The sequence below is a fragment of the Thunnus albacares genome, chromosome 17 (assembly GCF_914725855.1).
Source record: "Thunnus albacares chromosome 17, fThuAlb1.1, whole genome shotgun sequence".
NCBI lineage: Eukaryota > Metazoa > Chordata > Actinopteri > Scombriformes > Scombridae > Thunnus > Thunnus albacares.
Window position 1 is genome coordinate 4,052,933 of NC_058122.1, and position 6,866 is coordinate 4,059,798.

Consider the following 6,866-nt stretch of genomic DNA (forward strand, 5'->3'; position numbering starts at 1 on the left):
AGCTGTTATCTGTGTTGTTTCTGCAGGTACTAGAGGTGGGTGTGGCAGTGTCATCAGCAACACTGGCAACACCTGGGGCTCTGTGTACCAGTTATCTCTCAAAAACCCTTTTGGAGTGCAGTTGTTGTGTGCTCTCCTCCTTGAGACACCTTCTGGCTTTTGGGTTGACATTTGACTTGTTTTTGTGCACCATACAACACTACATCCACACACTGTTTCACTTATTCACTCACCTATTCTACTGATCTCACTTACTACACATGCCATTGTTAGATTAGGTTTTTCTCTTAGGTTACTTCTCTTTTTTTAATAAATTGGTTGTTAATTGGCTTTGTTGTGTGCGTCTCCCTTCTTTGTCATGACCGTGCGGCCCAATTTGTGACATTTTCATCAGTGAAAAAATAATGTTTATGAAAGCTATGATAAAAACTATTTGTCAACGAAATTAACACTGCTACACACATGACTTCACCCACTCCACGTGGTCGAGTCGGCCATATTCTTTATAGTCGTCCCTTTGTCTTACATTCCACACATACACACACAGTACATAATTGTTAATGATTGGGACACTAAAATATAGGATGAATCATTTATGAGACTGAATCAGTGAATTGGTTATCATTTCCCTGTCTTCTAGGATTGTGCCCCCAAGGTGGACTTAATGTGAATTAAATCCAATTCTTAATAGCTCTGTCATCCCTACATAAATAATAAAGAAAATATAGGAAGAAATAAAGGAAGACTCATCTATAGTTGTGACAAATGCAGAGATGGAGTATAAATGACAAATGACAAATAAAATGGACATTATATTTTATAGACCAAAGACTATGCTTGTTGATCATTTGGTTTTAGGGGACAGAAACTGCAGCTGACAAAGTGGAGTCATTCTGTGCCTTCTTAATCCTTGGCTTGGGCATCCTCTAATCATTTGTGTATGTAAACTTCATTGCTAATTTGGATGATTTGCAAAACCAATTTTTGCAAACAAGTACCTGGAACACAACAAAAGGAGACTGATCTTATGCAAAAATGTGGGATTTTTTAATGTCCATGTTTTCCACAAGCCTGAAACAATTTGTGGGTGTGATGTGACAATTTATTAGTATGTGTTATGCAATGCAATTCCATAGGCTGTTTTTTTGGCAACAACGTGCCATCTTCTGAGCCACATGTCAGCATCTTATGCACTTCTGGGCATTCAGATGTATAATATTTTCAAAAGAAGATAAATAAGCATATTAAATAATAACCCAATAAGTACATGCATCTATAAGAATTCCAGTAAGCCCCAAATTTAAATGCCTTGGATCCTGCATATTACAGTACATTGTGGGGTTAATATTCCCTAAAGCTAGGCTGGGTATCACTCACAGGATCAATGATTAAAAGACAGCATATTAGGTGTAAATATACGATATTGGTAATGGTACATTTATAAATAGTTAACCTCTCTTACAATATACGATTAGACAAATAAAGATCGGAAAAAAAGAAAAATGTGCTGGGTAAAAATACTAAGAGTACTGTAAAATGAACAGATCCCGACCCTAAAACATTGCCTGTAGAGACAGACACAATGATGAATGAAACAGTACAATTAGAAAAAAGGCTGCAAACATGGGTAATATTTTTAATTAAATAATGCCATCATTTAACGGCTTGTCCAGTCTCTGCAGGTAATCAGATAATTAGTTTATTCTATCCTCTGTGCCAAGCTGTAATTTCCTGTTCTTCTGATAGTACAATGAACCAGTAAAATATATACATGAATTGTAGCTATATTTCTTATATGTTTATAGAGATGAATTTATGTAATACCAAATCTAATTCAATCAATTCAGTCACTTCAAAAACATGTTCTCTTTCTTTTTTCCTCTTTCTGTTTTGTTAAGCTTGGTCTTTTCTGTTTGGATTACTGTCTTCTACATTATAAATTGTTTAAACTGGAAACAGCAATCAGTTGTTTTGGAGTTCCACAGTATGTTTGCTACTCGCTCTGCTTGTTTGTTGCGCTTGACCACCTACAGTCCTGCTTTGTGCTTTCATTCAAATTTGATTCTCTGCATGCAAATGTTGGTGGCATTCTTTTAAAATATAGCTTCACAGCAACCATTATTATCACTTTAAACAGTAATTAATAGACATTCTTCACCAACCCACATATTCATAGTGTTAATTTGTATTTTGATTACTTATTATTCTCTGCTAAATAGTTGGGCTCATTATTTGGATTTTATTTGGATTTTGTGTCTCTTTGTCATACAATGCAAATATGCTCATCAATGTTTTTGCATCAAATACAAATTGAGGATTACAACAAAGGACTGCAGAATATCACTGCACTTTCACACTGTAACTTCATCATTGTTGGGTCTGCTGATGCTGTTGGGTTTGCATTTACTCTCACATCAAAGGTAAGACATCACTTCTTTGAAAGAATCTTCGAAACATAGATTTTATTTGATTCAGCTACTGGTAATATTACTCATTACAAAAATATTTAATGTTGACAAAGTGCAGTTTTGCAATTCAAAAGTTAATTTTATTTACATTTCAGCAGATGTTAAAAGCAATTTACTGTACTGTACTAATATCTAGTATAATAATATAATATTCTGACATAAAATGAAGACATCACATTCATTTAATTGAAACATGACCATGTGGTGCACAAATCTGCAAATATAAATTTAATGTTGCAGACAAAATGCTAAATGTATATTTGCAGAGTGATACTGGAGAACTAGATTGTGTTATATATCTTTAATTGGCCGAAATAATGTATCTAACTTTTCCTCTAACTGTTTTGGCTCTCCATCGACATTACTGTAAATTGGCAATTTTAATACCCCGAATCATGGAAAATGAAACCAGGCCTCTCCAAAAGGCAGCTTGAGGATTACGCAATTTGACTTGGTTAACAGGTGCTATTAATGTGGTATGATCAAAACTTTATTTTGCACTTAATCATTTATCTGACAACAGAATCAGAAAAATATATTAAAAAAGTGTACAGCATAAGGTTTAACTTGTTGAGACCCAGCAGTAACTGGGCTGTTTCTGTCCCAGTCAGCACAAGACAATGGCTTTGATGCACATGTTTTGTAAAAGGATTAAAAGGAAGGAGATTTAATGATTTTGATGAAGAACTTCCCAGGAAAAAAGTGTGTTTTTCCCCCTTAACTCAAGATCTTTCTAATTATTATGATAGATCAGATTATGAGCAAGATTTGTTCCAGATTTACATCTTTATATTGACAATCTACCTTAAAATTCTTACCAATTCTCCCATTATCTGCACATATTCAGTGATACTGTAAGAAACTTACATCTAACATACAGTGGAGACAGAGAGAGAATGGTGAAGTTTTGGGTCAGTATTGGCTGAGTAAGAATTAACTCCAGTATGACACATTAGAAACAATCCCATCTAGATTCCTGTTGAAGCTCGTGTAGATGTGGTCTTATAAACACAGCAACTACAACTGTGTCATGTATATATAAACTTGATTTAATCTCACTGAGATCAAGATTTCTTTAGAGTACAACAGGGAGAAAGAAAACAAGCATAGCCAGGCGTAGCAAAAGCACAAAGACATTCACCACACATATCCAGACCAAAGCACATACAGCATCAGAAACAAACACAGACATCACTAAATAGACTCTAGGGTAAAGTCTTACATTAGCCAAAGGGGTAACTAAACAGTCCTGAGATCTGCTCTGGTGACCAGTGGTTTTGAGGTGGAGAAGAGAAGTGATATACTGAGGCAGCTTTTGCAAGAGACCTTTATAAATAAAAATGATGGAATGTAGTTTTCTTCTTGTTGCTAGTGAGGACCAGCCTACTTTTTCATATCAGTTATGTTTATGACATTTATCTCTTGTAATGAAACACACAACACGATGATAAACTGCGTCAAGCTGTTTTAAGGTAGAGCAAGCAGCATGAGAATAAATTATTTCTCCATTGTCAAAGACAGACATGATGGTTGACCTGATCTCAAGACAGAAAATTCTGAATATTCTGATATTAGAACCCCATTTTTATCGTTAGTTTCTCTGCCTGTTGCTCCACATGCAGTTTGAAAGTGAGACTACTATTCTACTACTAATCCAAATTCCCTGGCATATATAAGATTGGACAATATAATAATAAGTATATGCAAACTGGAATTATGGGTTCTTGAGAATAAAACATGTTTTGTCTTGTCAGTACAAGATTGAATTTATGCAGAGATATCTGAAGAATTTTAAAGGCAGATTGTAATCTAGATATGGCTTGAGTTGAAGAATAACCAAATTCCTGTAGACTGCATAAATATCTGCATAAATATGGATATTATAAGTCTGTGTTGGAGTGACAATATTTTTATGTAGAGAGTAAATAGTAAAAGGCCCAGCACAGACCCTTGTGGTACCCTGTTATTTATCCCTAGGGAGGTTGGTTTTAGACCATCACTACAGCTTGTGTGTATTCCATCAGACAAATATGTATGAAACCAGTTCTTGGCAAAACAGCCAAAGCAAGACAATTTTGTTTGTTGAGGAGTTTGTCAATAATCATGCTCTTATAATTTCTCTTACAGTGTAATGACAGAACAGTAAAAGAAAGCACCATTATTGCCATGGAGGGGAAGACTTTTATCATCGTGGTCTTATCAGGTTAGTATAATTAAATGTTTGTATTTCTTTGACACACTTTACAATAAGGTAATTTTTAGTGGTTACCAAAGAAAAAGAAGGCTGCAGTACAAATCAGGAACTAACAGTTTATTATCTCTACCTAACACACGGGCCCTTATTTTAACCACGCAAGCACAACAACAAGCGCAGTGTGGTAGGTCTTGGGTCCATGGACCGTGTGGGCGGCTCCATGTGCACCTGCTATTTTGGTTCACGTATGTGTAGCAGTGCAATGTGCAAAAGGGCTGATTATAGATCAGCGGGTGTGGTGAATATAAAATAATCTCTCAGCCAGTCCCATTACATGTCTCATTGCTTTGAAACACTTGTGCCAATCACAGTTAAATGTGATAACGATAGCTCAACAAACCAAAAGCTGAAATGTTGGTTGCTCCAAAGCGCCATGACATGAACACACATCACTAGAAATCTGCAGCCAAAGACAGGTGGTGTAGGTTTTTTTCATCATTGAGTGACTATAACAACAATATAAAAAATATGTATATATATATTTGGTGAAGCCATTTATATGATTCCACTGGACCGAGGCTATTTCAGCCATAATTCTCATATATCTCACTTCGTAAATGATCACATAGTTTGGTAAATAATGTTACGCAGAAGCATTTGCACCAAAAACTATTTCAACATGAGTTTCTGTTTTTGCGAAAAAGAAAGCTGGAAAAGGCTATGATGAGCCCTGGTAACCGACGTCTCCCACATAAACAGGCAGAATATCAAGTTATAACCGACAATTAAGGTGTGGGCCGTCGTGTATGGTTATTTTATAGCAGCCTGGTGTTGCTTTCAGGAGATTTAATGAAGATGAACACCGTGAACAACTGTGCGTAACGGCACTGTGCTCTGGTGCAGCACCTCTCTAGTTGAGGCTGCAGATTTATCTACATATCTGTCCCATGCCTTCAGATGCTGCAGGAACTGAACATGAAGAAGAAGCTTTTCATACAGTATAAAGCAGCTGTGGACAGCAGATACAATAACCCAAATTAATTAATAGATCCATGCGGACTGATTTACTGACTTTCCTGCTTTAACCACTTTAAAGGTTTTTTCTGTGCCGATTTTGGTTGGAGAGTGTTTAACTGAAATAACTTATTTATATTTCAAACATGAATCTGTTATTGCAGCACTTTGCAGCAAGTTTTTAGTTTTCTGTTGTTGATAAAAATCACCAAAGTGGCAGCAGATAGACTTGGTTCTGAGACGTCTATTTTCAGCCCAATGTCTGGGACCAAATTTCAACCAAAATACAACAAGTCACATTAACTCCCCTCCCACTTAGGGTGACCAGATGAAAATAAGGAAAATTCGGGACAGGGGAGTTGGGGTGGGCGTGGTCATGTGGCCACAGTGAGTGTGGCTTCCAGTACATTACATGCAGTGTCAACAAACACAGTGAAACGTGTAAGTCATTAGGAAAAAGAAACACAATGATTGTGTTGTATTTAACAGTGTATGAATCATTATCTGTTACATAAAATATATTTTATTTTAGTCATTTCATCAGTGCGGTGCCTATCACATCTGTCACATTGTGCATGTCAGATCACTACTTCTCCATGGCTACCTGCAGCTACACTTGCACTTACACCCCTATCCTCCCGACTGCAACTTCTGCTATCATCTGCACTAGAAAACAAAATGGCAAAAGAGCATGCATGTGTGTTACTTTGTGGCTATACCAATACTATTGACACAATGTCCAAGTTCAATTCACTTAGCCTCATAGGCCCGCAGTAACATTTTTGCTTTTTGGCTGAATGTCCACCAGGTCCCGGGACACTGGACTCCATGTCAGCGATGGATGGTTTAATTTCCCTCTGTACATGTTTTAATTCAACAACATCATAGCTACGCATTGCTGCTATGCATAGTTATTTATCAATTCATGGCACCACTGTACACTGCTAAAAAAAACTTTAACAGCCATAATTCACATCGGCTATGGACATAACAGTGCCTGTCTGTAGTATTTAATGTTTTATTAGGCTTGACAATAAATAAGATAAATTGGACCTCTGTTTTTGAGCCTCTATGTCTTACAGTCTTGTTTAATGGGTAACTAAATATATGTTTTTTCCCCTTACATTCACATGTTCAGTGCTAATGCCATCAATATCTTTTTTCATTATCACAGGACTGTGTTTTCTACC